This window comes from Hemitrygon akajei, chromosome 3 (assembly GCF_048418815.1).
Source record: "Hemitrygon akajei chromosome 3, sHemAka1.3, whole genome shotgun sequence".
In the NCBI taxonomy this organism is placed as follows: Eukaryota; Metazoa; Chordata; class Chondrichthyes; order Myliobatiformes; family Dasyatidae; genus Hemitrygon; species Hemitrygon akajei.
In genome coordinates, this window is record NC_133126.1 from 166,435,627 (window position 1) to 166,453,640 (window position 18,014).

The following is an 18,014-nucleotide window of genomic DNA, read 5'->3' on the forward strand; positions in this document are numbered from 1 at the left end:
CAGAATCTCATCTCCCCCACGGATTGAATCCAAATTACACTCAGTCCACAATCTAATCTTCCCCAGCAATTGAATCCAAATTACGCTCTTTCCAGAATTTAATCTTCCCCACAGATTGAGCCCGAATTACACTCTGTCGTGAATCAAATCTTCCCCTCAGGTTGAATCCCAATTACACTCTTTCCAGAATCTAATCATCACCAGAGATTGATCCTGAATTACGCTCTGTCCAGAATCTAATCTTCCCCACAGACTGAACCCAAATTACACTCTGTCCAGTATCTAATCTTCCCCACAGATTGAATCCTAATTACATTCTTTCCAGAATCTAATCTTCACCAGAGATTGATCCCGAATTACGCTATGTCCAGAATCTAATCCTCCCCACCGATTGAACCCAAATTACGTCTGTCCAGAATCTAATCTTCCTCACAAATTGAACCCGTACTACACTATACAAAATTTAAATGTTCCCCACAGATTGAACCCAAATTACACTCTGTCCAGAATGTAATCTTCCCCACAGATTGAACCCCAATTACACTCTGTCCAGAATCTAATCTTCCGCACAGGTGGAACCGTAATTACACTCTGTCCAGAATCAAATGATACGCACAAACTGAACCCCAATTACGAACTGTCCAGAATCTAATCATCCCCACAGATTGAGCCCCAATTACACTCTGTCCAGAATCTAATCTTCCCCACAGATTGAACCGTAATTACACTCTGTCCAGAATCAAATGTTCCGCACAAACTGAACGCAAATTATACTCTGTCCAGAATCTAATTTTCCCCACAGATTGAACCCAAATTACACTCTGTCCAGTATCTAATCTTCCCCACAGATTGAATCCCAATTACACTCTTTCCAGAATCTAATCTTCACCAGAGATTGATCCCGAATTACGCTCTGTCCAGAATCTAATCCTCCCCACCGATTGAACCCAAATTACGTCTGTCCAGAATTTAATCTTCCTCACAAATTGAACCCGTACTACAATGTACAAAATTTATTCATCCCCACGGATTGAACACCAGTTACAAAGTGTCCAGAATCAAATCTTCCCCACAGATTGAAATGTAATTACACTCTGTCCAGAATCAAATCTTCCCCACAGATTGAACCCCAATTACACTATGCCCAGAATCTAATCTTCCCCACAGATTGAGCCCAAATTACACTCTGTCCTGAATCAAATCTTCCCCACAGATTCAAAGCTAATTCCGCTCTGTTCAGAAGCTAGTCTTCCCCACAGATTGAGCCCGAGTTACACTCTGTCCTGAATCAAATCTTCGCCACAGATTGAAACCTAATTCCACTCTGTCCAGTATCTAATCTTCCCCTCAGATTGAATCCCAATTACACTCTTTCCAGAATCTAATCTTCACCAGAGATTGATCCTGAATTACGCTCTGTCCAGAATCTAATCCTCCCCACAGATTGAACCATAATTACACTCTGTCCAGAATCTAATCTTCCCCACAGATTGAACATGAATTACTCTCTGTCCAGAATCTTAGATTCCCACAGATTGAACCCCAATTACACTCTGTCCAGAATGTAAACTTACCCACAGATTGAACACGAATTATACTCTGTCTAGAATGTAATCTTCCCCACAGTTTGAACAGTAATTGCACTCTGTGCAGAATCTAATCTTCCCAAGAGATTGAATCCAAATTATGCTCTTTCCAGAATTTAATCTTCCCCACAGATTGAACCCCAATTACACTCTGTCCAGAATCAAATCTTCCCCACACATTGAACGCGAATTACACTCTGTCCGGAATGTTATCTTCCCCAGAGATTGAACCCCAATTACACTCTTTCTAGAATATAATCTTCCCCACTGATTGACCCTGAATTACACTCTGCCGATAATCTAATCTTCCCCACAGATTGAACGCCAATTACATTCTGTTAAGAATCTAGTTATCCCCACAGATTGAACCCAAATTACACTCTGTCCAGTATCTAATCTTCCCCACAGATTGAATCCGAATTACACTCTTTCCAGAATCTAATCTTCACCAGAGATTGATCCCGAATTACGCTATGTCCAGAATCTAATCCTCCCCACCAATTGAACACAAATTACGTCCGTCCAGAATCTAATCTTCCTCACAAATTGAACCCGTACTACACTGTACAAAATTTAATCTTCCCCACAGATTGAACCCCAATTACACTCTGTCCAGAATGTAATCTTCCCCACAGACTGAAGACGAATTACACTCTGTCCGGAATGTCATCTTCCCCACAGACTGAACCCGAATTATACTCCGTGTAGAAGGAAATCTTCCCCACAGATTGAACAGTAATTACACTCTGTGCAGAATCTCATCTCCCCCACGGATTGAATCCAAATTACACTCAGTGCACAATCTAATCTTCCCCACAGATTGAACCCAAATTACACTCTGTCCACTATCTAATCTTCCCCACAGATTGAATCCCAAGTACACTCTTTCCAGAATCTAATCTTCACCAGAGATTGATCCCGAATTACGCTATGTCCAGAATCTAATCCTCCCCATCGATTGAACCCAAATTACGTCTGTCCAGAATATAAACTTCCTCACATATTGAACCCGTACTACACTGTACAAAATTTAATCTTCCCCACAGATTGAACCCCAATTACACTCTGTCCAGAATTAAATCTTCCCCACAGACTTAACCCAAATTACGCTCTGTCCAGAATGTCATCTTCCCCAGAGATTGATCCCGAATTACGCTATGTCCAGAATCTAATCCTCCCCACCAATTGAACACAAATTACGTCCGTCCAGAATCTAATCTTCCTCACAAATTGAACCCGTACTACACTGTACAAAATTTAATCTTCCCCACAGATTGAACCGTAATTACACTCTGTCCAGAATCTAATCTTCCCCACAGATTGAACATGTATTACTCTCTGTCCAGAATCTTAGCTTCCACACAGATTGAACCCCAATTACACTCTGTCCAGAATGTAATCTTACCCACAGATTGAACACGAATTATACTCTGTCTAGAATGTAATATTCCCCACAGATTGAACCCGTACTACAGTGTACAAAATTTAATCTTCCCCACAGATTGAACCGTAATTACACTCTGTCCAGAATCTAATCTTCCCCACAGATTGAACGTGAATTACTCTCTGTCCAGAATCTTAGCTTCCACACAGATTGAACCCCAATTACACTCTGTCCAGAATGTAATCTTCCCCACAGATTGAACCTCAATTACACTCTGTCCAGAATGTAATCTTCCCCACAGACTTAACCCAAATTACGCTCTGTCCAGAATGTCATCTTCCCCAGAGATTGAACCCGAATTATACTCTGTCTAGAATCTAATCATCCCCACAGATTGAACCCGAATGACAGTCTGTCCAGAATCTAATCTCCCCCACAGATTGAACCATAATTACACTCTGTCCAGAATCTAATCTTCCCCACAGATTGAACATGAATTACTCTCTGTCCAGAATCTTAGATTCCCACAGATTGAACCCCAATTACACTCTGTCCAGAATGTAAACTTACCCACAGATTGAACACGAATTATACTCTGTCTAGAATGTAATCTTCCCCACAGTTTGAACAGTAATTGCACTCTGTGCAGAATCTAATCTTCCCAAGAGATTGAATCCAAATTATGCTCTTTCCAGAATTTAATCTTCCCCACAGATTGAACCCCAAATACACTCTGTCCAGAATCAAATCTTCCCCACACATTGAACGCGAATTACACTCTGTCCGGAATGTTATCTTCCCCAGAGATTGAACCCCAATTACACTCTTTCTAGAATATAATCTTCCCCACTGATTGACCCTGAATTACACTCTGCCGATAATCTAATCTTCCCCACAGATTGAACGCCAATTACATTCTGTTAAGAATCTAGTTATCCCCACAGATTGAACCCAAATTACACTCTGTCCAGTATCTAATCTTCCCCACAGATTGAATCCGAATTACACTCTTTCCAGAATCTAATCTTCACCAGAGATTGATCCCGAATTACGCTATGTCCAGAATCTAATCCTCCCCACCAATTGAACACAAATTACGTCCGTCCAGAATCTAATCTTCCTCACAAATTGAACCCGTACTACACTGTACAAAATTTAATCTTCCCCACAGATTGAACCCCAATTACACTCTGTCCAGAATGTAATCTTCCCCACAGACTGAAGACGAATTACACTCTGTCCGGAATGTCATCTTCCCCACAGACTGAACCCGAATTATACTCCGTGTAGAAGGAAATCTTCCCCACAGATTGAACAGTAATTACACTCTGTGCAGAATCTCATCTCCCCCACGGATTGAATCCAAATTACACTCAGTGCACAATCTAATCTTCCCCACAGATTGAACCCAAATTACACTCTGTCCACTATCTAATCTTCCCCACAGATTGAATCCCAAGTACACTCTTTCCAGAATCTAATCTTCACCAGAGATTGATCCCGAATTACGCTATGTCCAGAATCTAATCCTCCCCATCGATTGAACCCAAATTACGTCTGTCCAGAATATAAACTTCCTCACATATTGAACCCGTACTACACTGTACAAAATTTAATCTTCCCCACAGATTGAACCCCAATTACACTCTGTCCAGAATTAAATCTTCCCCACAGACTTAACCCAAATTATGCTCTGTCCAGAATGTCATCTTCCCCAGAGATTGAACCCGAATTATACTCTGTCTAGAATCTAATCATCCCCACAGATTGAACCCGAATGACACTCTGTCCAGAATCTAATCTCCCCCACAGATTGAACCGTAATTACACTCTGTCCAGAATCTAATCTTCCCCACAGATTGAACGTGAATTACTCTCTGTCCAGAATCTTAGATTCCCACAGATTGAACCCCAATTACACTCTGTCCAGAATGTAAACTTACCCACAGATTGAACACGAATTATACTCTGTCTAGAATGTAATCTTCCCCACAGTTTGAACAGTAATTGCACTCTGTGCAGAATCTAATCTTCCCAAGAGATTGAATCCAAATTATGCTCTTTCCAGAATTTAATCTTCCCCACAGATTGAACCCCAATTACACTCTGTCCAGAATCAAATCTTCCCCACACATTGAACGCGAAGTACACTCTGTCCGGAATGTTATCTTCCCCAGAGATTGAACCCCAATTACACTCTTTCTAGAATATAATCTTCCCCACTGATTGACCCTGAATTACACTCTGCCGATAATCTAATCTTCCCCACAGATTTAACGCCAATTACATTCTGTTAAGAATCTAGTTATCCCCACAGATTGAACCCAAATTACACTCTGTCCAGTATCTAATCTTCCCCACAGATTGAATCCGAATTACACTCTTTCCAGAATCTAATCTTCACCAGAGATTGATCCCGAATTACGCTATGTCCAGAATCTAATCCTCCCCACCAATTGAACACAAATTACGTCCGTCCAGAATCTAATCTTCCTCACAAATTGAACCCGTACTACACTGTACAAAATTTAATCTTCCCCACAGATTGAACCCCAATTACACTCTGTCCAGAATGTAATCTTCCCCACAGACTGAAGACGAATTACACTCTGTCCGGAATGTCATCTTCCCCACAGACTGAACCCGAATTATACTCCGTGTAGAAGGAAATCTTCCCCACAGATTGAACAGTAATTACACTCTGTGCAGAATCTCATCTCCCCCACGGATTGAATCCAAATTACACTCAGTGCACAATCTAATCTTCCACACAGATTGAACCCCAATTACACTCTGTCCAGAATGTAATCTTACCCACAGATTGAACACGAATTATACTCTGTCTAGAATGTAATATTCCCCACAGATTGAACCCGTACTACAGTGTACAAAATTTAATCTTCCCCACAGATTGAACCGTAATTACACTCTGTCCAGAATCTAATCTTCCCCACAGATTGAACGTGAATTACTCTCTGTCCAGAATCTTAGCTTCCACACAGATTGAACCACAATTACACTCTGTCCAGAATGTAATCTTCCCCACAGATTGAACCTCAATTACACTCTGTCCAGAATGTAATCTTCCCCACAGACTTAACCCAAATTACGCTCTGTCCAGAATGTCATCTTCCCCAGAGATTGAACCCGAATTATACTCTGTCTAGAATCTAATCATCCCCACAGATTGAACCCGAATGACAGTCTGTCCAGAATCTAATCTCCCCCACAGATTGAACCATAATTACACTCTGTCCAGAATCTAATCTTCCCCACAGATTGAACATGAATTACTCTCTGTCCAGAATCTTAGATTCCCACAGATTGAACCCCAATTACACTCTGTCCAGAATGTAAACTTACCCACAGATTGAACACGAATTATACTCTGTCTAGAATGTAATCTTCCCCACAGTTTGAACAGTAATTGCACTCTGTGCAGAATCTAATCTTCCCAAGAGATTGAATCCAAATTATGCTCTTTCCAGAATTTAATCTTCCCCACAGATTGAACCCCAATTACACTCTGTCCAGAATCAAATCTTCCCCACACATTGAACGCGAATTACACTCTGTCCGGAATGTTATCTTCCCCAGAGATTGAACCCCAATTACACTCTTTCTAGAATATAATCTTCCCCACTGATTGACCCTGAATTACACTCTGCCGATAATCTAATCTTCCCCACAGATTGAACGCCAATTACATTCTGTTAAGAATCTAGTTATCCCCACAGATTGAACCCAAATTACACTCTGTCCAGTATCTAATCTTCCCCACAGATTGAATCCGAATTACACTCTTTCCAGAATCTAATCTTCACCAGAGATTGATCCCGAATTACGCTATGTCCAGAATCTAATCCTCCCCACCAATTGAACACAAATTACGTCCGTCCAGAATCTAATCTTCCTCACAAATTGAACCCGTACTACACTGTACAAAATTTAATCTTCCCCACAGATTGAACCCCAATTACACTCTGTCCAGAATGTAATCTTCCCCACAGACTGAAGACGAATTACACTCTGTCCGGAATGTCATCTTCCCCACAGACTGAACCCGAATTATACTCCGTGTAGAAGGAAATCTTCCCCACAGATTGAACAGTAATTACACTCTGTGCAGAATCTCATCTCCCCCACGGATTGAATCCAAATTACACTCAGTGCACAATCTAATCTTCCCCACAGATTGAACCCAAATTACACTCTGTCCACTATCTAATCTTCCCCACAGATTGAATCCCAAGTACACTCTTTCCAGAATCTAAACTTCACCAGAGATTGATCCCGAATTACGCTATGTCCAGAATCTAATCCTCCCCATCGATTGAACCCAAATTACGTCTGTCCAGAATATAAACTTCCTCACATATTGAACCCCTACTACACTGTACAAAATTTAATCTTCCCCACAGATTGAACCCCAATTACACTCTGTCCAGAATTAAATCTTCCCCACAGACTTAACCCAAATTACGCTCTGTCCAGAATGTCATCTTCCCCAGAGATTGAACCCGAATTATACTCTGTCTAGAATCTAATCATCCCCACAGATTGAACCCGAATGACAGTCTGTCCAGAATCTAATCTCCCCCACAGATTGAACCGTAATTACACTCTGTCCAGAATCTAATCTTCCCCACAGATTGAACGTGAATTACTCTCTGTCCAGAATCTTAGATTCCCACAGATTGAACCCCAATTACACTCTGTCCAGAATGTAAACTTACCCACAGATTGAACACGAATTATACTCTGTCTAGAATGTAATCTTCCCCACAGTTTGAACAGTAATTGCACTCTGTGCAGAATCTAATCTTCCCAAGAGATTGAATCCAAATTATGCTCTTTCCAGAATTTAATCTTCCCCACAGATTGAACCCCAATTACACTCTGTCCAGAATCAAATCTTCCCCACACATTGAACGCGAATTACACTCTGTCCGGAATGTTATCTTCCCCAGAGATTGAACCCCAATTACACTCTTTCTAGAATATAATCTTCCCCACTGATTGACCCTGAATTACACTCTGCCGATAATCTAATCTTCCCCACAGATTGAACGCCAATTACATTCTGTTAAGAATCTAGTTATCCCCACAGATTGAACCCAAATTACACTCTGTCCAGTATCTAATCTTCCCCACAGATTGAATCCGAATTACACTCTTTCCAGAATCTAATCTTCACCAGAGATTGATCCCGAATTACGCTATGTCCAGAATCTAATCCTCCCCACCAATTGAACACAAATTACGTCCGTCCAGAATCTAATCTTCCTCACAAATTGAACCCGTACTACACTGTACAAAATTTAATCTTCCCCACAGATTGAACCCCAATTACACTCTGTCCAGAATGTAATCTTCCCCACAGACTGAAGACGAATTACACTCTGTCCGGAATGTCATCTTCCCCACAGACTGAACCCGAATTATACTCCGTGTAGAAGGAAATCTTCCCCACAGATTGAACAGTAATTACACTCTGTGCAGAATCTCATCTCCCCCACGGATTGAATCCAAATTACACTCAGTGCACAATCTAATCTTCCCCACAGATTGAACCCAAATTACACTCTGTCCACTATCTAATCTTCCCCACAGATTGAATCCCAAGTACACTCTTTCCAGAATCTAATCTTCACCAGAGATTGATCCCGAATTACGCTATGTCCAGAATCTAATCCTCCCCATCGATTGAACCCAAATTACGTCTGTCCAGAATATAAACTTCCTCACATATTGAACCCGTACTACACTGTACAAAATTTAATCTTCCCCACAGATTGAACCCCAATTACACTCTGTCCAGAATTAAATCTTCCCCACAGACTTAACCCAAATTACGCTCTGTCCAGAATGTCATCTTCCCCAGAGATTGATCCCGAATTACGCTATGTCCAGAATCTAATCCTCCCCACCAATTGAACACAAATTACGTCCGTCCAGAATCTAATCTTCCTCACAAATTGAACCCGTACTACACTGTACAAAATTTAATCTTCCCCACAGATTGAACCGTAATTACACTCTGTCCAGAATCTAATCTTCCCCACAGATTGAACATGTATTACTCTCTGTCCAGAATCTTAGCTTCCACACAGATTGAACCCCAATTACACTCTGTCCAGAATGTAATCTTACCCACAGATTGAACACGAATTATACTCTGTCTAGAATGTAATATTCCCCACAGATTGAACCCGTACTACAGTGTACAAAATTTAATCTTCCCCACAGATTGAACCGTAATTACACTCTGTCCAGAATCTAATCTTCCCCACAGATTGAACGTGAATTACTCTCTGTCCAGAATCTTAGCTTCCACACAGATTGAACCCCAATTACACTCTGTCCAGAATGTAATCTTCCCCACAGATTGAACCTCAATTACACTCTGTCCAGAATGTAATCTTCCCCACAGACTTAACCCAAATTACGCTCTGTCCAGAATGTCATCTTCCCCAGAGATTGAACCCGAATTATACTCTGTCTAGAATCTAATCATCCCCACAGATTGAACCCGAATGACAGTCTGTCCAGAATCTAATCTCCCCCACAGATTGAACCATAATTACACTCTGTCCAGAATCTAATCTTCCCCACAGATTGAACATGAATTACTCTCTGTCCAGAATCTTAGATTCCCACAGATTGAACCCCAATTACACTCTGTCCAGAATGTAAACTTACCCACAGATTGAACACGAATTATACTTTGTCTAGAATGTAATCTTCCCCACAGTTTGAACAGTAATTGCACTCTGTGCAGAATCTAATCTTCCCAAGAGATTGAATCCAAATTATGCTCTTTCCAGAATTTAATCTTCCCCACAGATTGAACCCCAATTACACTCTGTCCAGAATCAAATCTTCCCCACACATTGAACGCGAATTACACTCTGTCTGGAATGTTATCTTCCCCAGAGATTGAACCCCAATTACACTCTTTCTAGAATATAATCTTCCCCACTGATTGACCCTGAATTACACTCTGCCGATAATCTAATCTTCCCCACAGATTGAACGCCAATTACATTCTGTTAAGAATCTAGTTATCCCCACAGATTGAACCCAAATTACACTCTGTCCAGTATCTAATCTTCCCCACAGATTGAATCCGAATTACACTCTTTCCAGAATCTAATCTTCACCAGAGATTGATCCCGAATTACGCTATGTCCAGAATCTAATCCTCCCCACCAATTGAACACAAATTACGTCCGTCCAGAATCTAATCTTCCTCACAAATTGAACCCGTACTACACTGTACAAAATTTAATCTTCCCCACAGATTGAACCCCAATTACACTCTGTCCAGAATGTAATCTTCCCCACAGACTGAAGACGAATTACACTCTGTCCGGAATGTCATCTTCCCCACAGACTGAACCCGAATTATACTCCGTGTAGAAGGAAATCTTCCCCACAGATTGAACAGTAATTACACTCTGTGCAGAATCTCATCTCCCCCACGGATTGAATCCAAATTACACTCAGTGCACAATCTAATCTTCCCCACAGATTGAACCCAAATTACACTCTGTCCACTATCTAATCTTCCCCACAGATTGAATCCCAAGTACACTCTTTCCAGAATCTAATCTTCACCAGAGATTGATCCCGAATTACGCTATGTCCAGAATCTAATCCTCCCCATCGATTCAACCCAAATTACGTCTGTCCAGAATATAAACTTCCTCACATATTGAACCCGTACTACACTGTACAAAATTTAATCTTCCCCACAGATTGAACCCCAATTACACTCTGTCCAGAATTAAATCTTCCCCACAGACTTAACCCAAATTACGCTCTGTCCAGAATGTCATCTTCCCCAGAGATTGAACCCGAATTATACTCTGTCTAGAATCTAATCATCCCCACAGATTGAACCCGAATGACACTCTGTCCAGAATCTAATCTCCCCCACAGATTGAACCGTAACTACACTCTGTCCAGAATCTAATCTTCCCCACAGATTGAACGTGAATTACTCTCTGTCCAGAATCTTAGATTCCCACAGATTGAACCCCAATTACACTCTGTCCAGAATGTAAACTTACCCACAGATTGAACACGAATTATACTCTGTCTAGAATGTAATCTTCCCCACAGTTTGAACAGTAATTGCACTCTGTGCAGAATCTAATCTTCCCAAGAGAGTGAATCCAAATTACGCTCTTTCCAGAATTTAATCTTCCCCACAGATTGAACCCCAATTACACTCTGTCCAGAATGTAAACTTACCCACAGATTGAACAGGAATTATACTCTGTCTAGAATGTAATCTTCCCCACAGTTTGAACAGTAATTGCACTCTGTGCAGAATCTAATCTTCCCAAGAGATTGAATCCAAATTATGCTCTTTCCAGAATTTAATCTTCCCCACAGATTGAACCCCAATTACACTCTGTCCAGAATCAAATCTTCCCCACACATTGAACGCGAATTACACTCTGTCCGGAATGTTATCTTCCCCAGAGATTGAACCCCAATTACACTCTTTCTAGAATATAATCTTCCCCAGTGATTGAACGCCAATTACATTCTGTTAAGAATCTAATTATCCCCACAGATTGAACCCAAATTACACTCTGTCCAGTATCTAATCTTCCCCACAGATTGAATCCGAATTACACTCTTTCCAGAATCTAATCTTCACCAGAGATTGATCCCGAATTACGCTATGTCCAGAATCTAATCCTCCCCACCAATTGAACACAAATTACGTCCGTCCAGAATCTAATCTTCCTCACAAATTGAACCCGTACTACACTGTACAAAATTTAATCTTCCCCACAGATTGAACCCCAATTACACTCTGTCCAGAATGTAATCTTCCCCACAGACTGAAGACGAATTACACTCTGTCCGGAATGTCATCTTCCCCACAGACTGAACCCGAATTATACTCCGTGTAGAAGGAAATCTTCCCCACAGATTGAACAGTAATTACACTCTGTGCAGAATCTCATCTCCCCCACGGATTGAATCCAAATTACACTCAGTCCACAATCTAATCTTCCCCAGAAATTGAATCCAAATTACGCTCTTTCCAGAATTTAATCTTCCCCACAGATTGAGCCCGAATTACACTCTGTCGTGAATCAAATCTTCCCCTCAGGTTGAATCCCAATTACACTCTTTCCAGAATCTAATCATCACCAGAGATTGATCCTGAATTACGCTCTGTCCAGAATCTAATCTTCCCCACAGACTGAACCCAAATTACACTCTGTCCAGTATCTAATCTTCCCCACAGATTGAATCCTAATTACATTCTTTCCAGAATCTAATCTTCACCAGAGATTGATCCCGAATTACGCTATGTCCAGAATCTAATCCTCCCCACCGATTGAACCCAAATTACGTCTGTCCAGAATCTAATCTTCCTCACAAATTGAACCCGTACTACACTATACAAAATTTAAATGTTCCCCACAGATTGAACCCAAATTACACTCTGTCCAGAATGTAATCTTCCCCACAGATTGAACCCCAATTACACTCTGTCCAGAATCTAATCTTCCGCACAGGTGGAACCGTAATTACACTCTGTCCAGAATCAAATGATACGCACAAACTGAACCCCAATTACGAACTGTCCAGAATCTAATCATCCCCACAGATTGAGCCCCAATTACACTCTGTCCAGAATCTAATCTTCCCCACAGATTGAACCGTAATTACACTCTGTCCAGAATCAAATGTTCCGCACAAACTGAACGCAAATTATACTCTGTCCAGAATCTAATTTTCCCCACAGATTGAACCCAAATTACACTCTGTCCAGTATCTAATCTTCCCCACAGATTGAATCCCAATTACACTCTTTCCAGAATCTAATCTTCACCAGAGATTGATCCCGAATTACGCTCTGTCCAGAATCTAATCCTCCCCACCGATTGAACCCAAATTACGTCTGTCCAGAATTTAATCTTCCTCACAAATTGAACCCGTACTACAATGTACAAAATTTATTCATCCCCACGGATTGAACACCAGTTACAAAGTGTCCAGAATCAAATCTTCCCCACAGATTGAAATGTAATTACACTCTGTCCAGAATCAAATCTTCCCCACAGATTGAACCCCAATTACACTATGCCCAGAATCTAATCTTCCCCACAGATTGAGCCCAAATTACACTCTGTCCTGAATCAAATCTTCCCCACAGATTCAAAGCTAATTCCGCTCTGTTCAGAAGCTAGTCTTCCCCACAGATTGAGCCCGAGTTACACTCTGTCCTGAATCAAATCTTCGCCACAGATTGAAACCTAATTCCACTCTGTCCAGTATCTAATCTTCCCCTCAGATTGAATCCCAATTACACTCTTTCCAGAATCTAATCTTCACCAGAGATTGATCCTGAATTACGCTCTGTCCAGAATCTAATCCTCCCCACCGACTGAACCCAAATTACATCTGTCCAGAATCTAATCTTCCTCACAAATTAAACCCCTACTACACTGTACAAAATTTAATCTTCCCCACAGATTGAAATGTAATTACACTCTGTCCAGAATCAAATCTTCCGCACAGATTGAAATGTAATTACACTCTGTCCAGAATCAAATCTTCTCCACAGATTGAACCCCAATTACACTATGCCCAGAATCTAATCTTCCCCACAGATTGAACCGTAATTACACTCTGTCCAGAATCAAATGTTCCGCACAAACTGAACCCCAATTACGAACTGTCCAGAATCTAATCATCCCCACAGATTGAATCCCAATTACACTCTGTCCAGAATCTAATCTTCCCCACAGATTGAACAGTAATTACACTCTGTCCAGAATCAAATGTTCCGCACAAACTCAATGCAAATTACACTCTGTCCAGAATCTAATCTTCCCCACAGATTGAACCCCAATTACACTCTGTCCAGAATGTAAACTTACCCACAGATTGAACACGAATTATACTCTGTCTAGAATGTAATCTTCCCCACAGCTTGAACAGTAATTGCACTCTGTGCAGAATGTAAACTTACCCACAGATTGAACACGAATTATACTCTGTCTAGAATGTAATCTTCCCCACAGTTTGAACAGTAATTGCACTCTGTGCAGAATCTAATCTTCCCAAGAGATTGAATCCAAATTATGCTCTTTCCAGAATTTAATCTTCCCCACAGATTGAACCCGAATTACACTCTGTCCAGAATCAAATCTTCCCCACACATTGAACGCGAATTACACTCTGTCCGGAATGTTATCTTCCCCAGAGATTGAACCCCAATTACACTCTTTCTAGAATATAATCTTCCCCACTGATTGACCCTGAATTACACTCTTTCTAGAATATAATCTTCCCCACAGATTGAACCCAAATTACACTCTGTCCAGTATCTAATCTTCCCCACAGATTGAATCCGAATTACACTCTTTCCAGAATCTAATCTTCACCAGAGATTGATCCCGAATTACGCTATGTCCAGAATCTAATCCTCCCCACCAATTGAACACAAATTACGTCCGTCCAGAATCTAATCTTCCTCACAAATTGAACCCGTACTACACTGTACAAAATTTAATCTTCCCCACAGATTGAACCCCAATTACACTCTGTCCAGAATGTAATCTTCCCCACAGACTGAAGACGAATTACACTCTGTCCGGAATGTCATCTTCCCCACAGACTGAACCCGAATTATACTCCGTGTAGAAGGAAATCTTCCCCACAGATTGAACAGTAATTACACTCTGTGCAGAATCTCATCTCCCCCACGGATTGAATCCAAATTACACTCAGTCCACAATCTAATCTTCCCCAGAAATTGAATCCAAATTACGCTCTTTCCAGAATTTAATCTTCCCCACAGATTGAGCCCGAATTACACTCTGTCGTGAATCAAATCTTCCCCTCAGGTTGAATCCCAATTACACTCTTTCCAGAATCTAATCATCACCAGAGATTGATCCTGAATTACGCTCTGTCCAGAATCTAATCTTCCCCACAGACTGAACCCAAATTACACTCTGTCCAGTATCTAATCTTCCCCACAGATTGAATCCTAATTACATTCTTTCCAGAATCTAATCTTCACCAGAGATTGATCCCGAATTACGCTATGTCCAGAATCTAATCCTCCCCACCGATTGAACCCAAATTACGTCTGTCCAGAATCTAATCTTCCTCACAAATTGAACCCGTACTACACTATACAAAATTTAAATGTTCCCCACAGATTGAACCCAAATTACACTCTGTCCAGAATGTAATCTTCCCCACAGATTGAACCCCAATTACACTCTGTCCAGAATCTAATCTTCCGCACAGGTGGAACCGTAATTACACTCTGTCCAGAATCAAATGATACGCACAAACTGAACCCCAATTACGAACTGTCCAGAATCTAATCATCCCCACAGATTGAGCCCCAATTACACTCTGTCCAGAATCTAATCTTCCCCACAGATTGAACCGTAATTACACTCTGTCCAGAATCAAATGTTCCGCACAAACTGAACGCAAATTATACTCTGTCCAGAATCTAATTTTCCCCACAGATTGAACCCAAATTACATCTGTCCAGAATCTAATCTTCCTCACAAATTAAACCCCTACTACACTGTACAAAATTTAATCTTCCCCACAGATTGAAATGTAATTACACTCTGTCCAGAATCAAATCTTCCGCACAGATTGAAATGTAATTACACTCTGTCCAGAATCAAATCTTCTCCACAGATTGAACCCCAATTACACTATGCCCAGAATCTAATCTTCCCCACAGATTGAACCGTAATTACACTCTGTCCAGAATCAAATGTTCCGCACAAACTGAACCCCAATTACGAACTGTCCAGAATCTAATCATCCCCACAGATTGAATCCCAATTACACTCTGTCCAGAATCTAATCTTCCCCACAGATTGAACAGTAATTACACTCTGTCCAGAATCAAATGTTCCGCACAAACTCAATGCAAATTACACTCTGTCCAGAATCTAATCTTCCCCACAGATTGAACCCCAATTACACTCTGTCCAGAATGTAAACTTACCCACAGATTGAACACGAATTATACTCTGTCTAGAATGTAATCTTCCCCACAGCTTGAACAGTAATTGCACTCTGTGCAGAATGTAAACTTACCCACAGATTGAACACGAATTATACTCTGTCTAGAATGTAATCTTCCCCACAGTTTGAACAGTAATTGCACTCTGTGCAGAATCTAATCTTCCCAAGAGATTGAATCCAAATTATGCTCTTTCCAGAATTTAATCTTCCCCACAGATTGAACCCGAATTACACTCTGTCCAGAATCAAATCTTCCCCACACATTGAACGCGAATTACACTCTGTCCGGAATGTTATCTTCCCCAGAGATTGAACCCCAATTACACTCTTTCTAGAATATAATCTTCCCCACTGATTGACCCTGAATTACACTCTTTCTAGAATATAATCTTCCCCACAGATTGAACCCAAATTACACTCTGTCCAGTATCTAATCTTCCCCACAGATTGAATCCGAATTACACTCTTTCCAGAATCTAATCTTCACCAGAGATTGATCCCGAATTACGCTATGTCCAGAATCTAATCCTCCCCACCAATTGAACACAAATTACGTCCGTCCAGAATCTAATCTTCCTCACAAATTGAACCCGTACTACACTGTACAAAATTTAATCTTCCCCACAGATTGAACCCCAATTACACTCTGTCCAGAATGTAATCTTCCCCACAGACTGAAGACGAATTACACTCTGTCCGGAATGTCATCTTCCCCACAGACTGAACCCGAATTATACTCCGTGTAGAAGGAAATCTTCCCCACAGATTGAACAGTAATTACACTCTGTGCAGAATCTCATCTCCCCCACGGATTGAATCCAAATTACACTCAGTCCACAATCTAATCTTCCCCAGAAATTGAATCCAAATTACGCTCTTTCCAGAATTTAATCTTCCCCACAGATTGAGCCCGAATTACACTCTGTCGTGAATCAAATCTTCCCCTCAGGTTGAATCCCAATTACACTCTTTCCAGAATCTAATCATCACCAGAGATTGATCCTGAATTACGCTCTGTCCAGAATCTAATCTTCCCCACAGACTGAACCCAAATTACACTCTGTCCAGTATCTAATCTTCCCCACAGATTGAATCCTAATTACATTCTTTCCAGAATCTAATCTTCACCAGAGATTGATCCCGAATTACGCTATGTCCAGAATCTAATCCTCCCCACCGATTGAACCCAAATTACGTCTGTCCAGAATCTAATCTTCCTCACAAATTGAACCCGTACTACACTATACAAAATTTAAATGTTCCCCACAGATTGAACCCAAATTACACTCTGTCCAGAATGTAATCTTCCCCACAGATTGAACCCCAATTACACTCTGTCCAGAATCTAATCTTCCGCACAGGTGGAACCGTAATTACACTCTGTCCAGAATCAAATGATACGCACAAACTGAACCCCAATTACGAACTGTCCAGAATCTAATCATCCCCACAGATTGAGCCCCAATTACACTCTGTCCAGAATCTAATCTTCCCCACAGATTGAACCGTAATTACACTCTGTCCAGAATCAAATGTTCCGCACAAACTGAACGCAAATTATACTCTGTCCAGAATCTAATTTTCCCCACAGATTGAACCCAAATTACATCTGTCCAGAATCTAATCTTCCTCACAAATTAAACCCCTACTACACTGTACAAAATTTAATCTTCCCCACAGATTGAAATGTAATTACACTCTGTCCAGAATCAAATCTTCCGCACAGATTGAAATGTAATTACACTCTGTCCAGAATCAAATCTTCTCCACAGATTGAACCCCAATTACACTATGCCCAGAATCTAATCTTCCCCACAGATTGAACCGTAATTACACTCTGTCCAGAATCAAATGTTCCGCACAAACTGAACCCCAATTACGAACTGTCCAGAATCTAATCATCCCCACAGATTGAATCCCAATTACACTCTGTCCAGAATCTAATCTTCCCCACAGATTGAACAGTAATTACACTCTGTCCAGAATCAAATGTTCCGCAC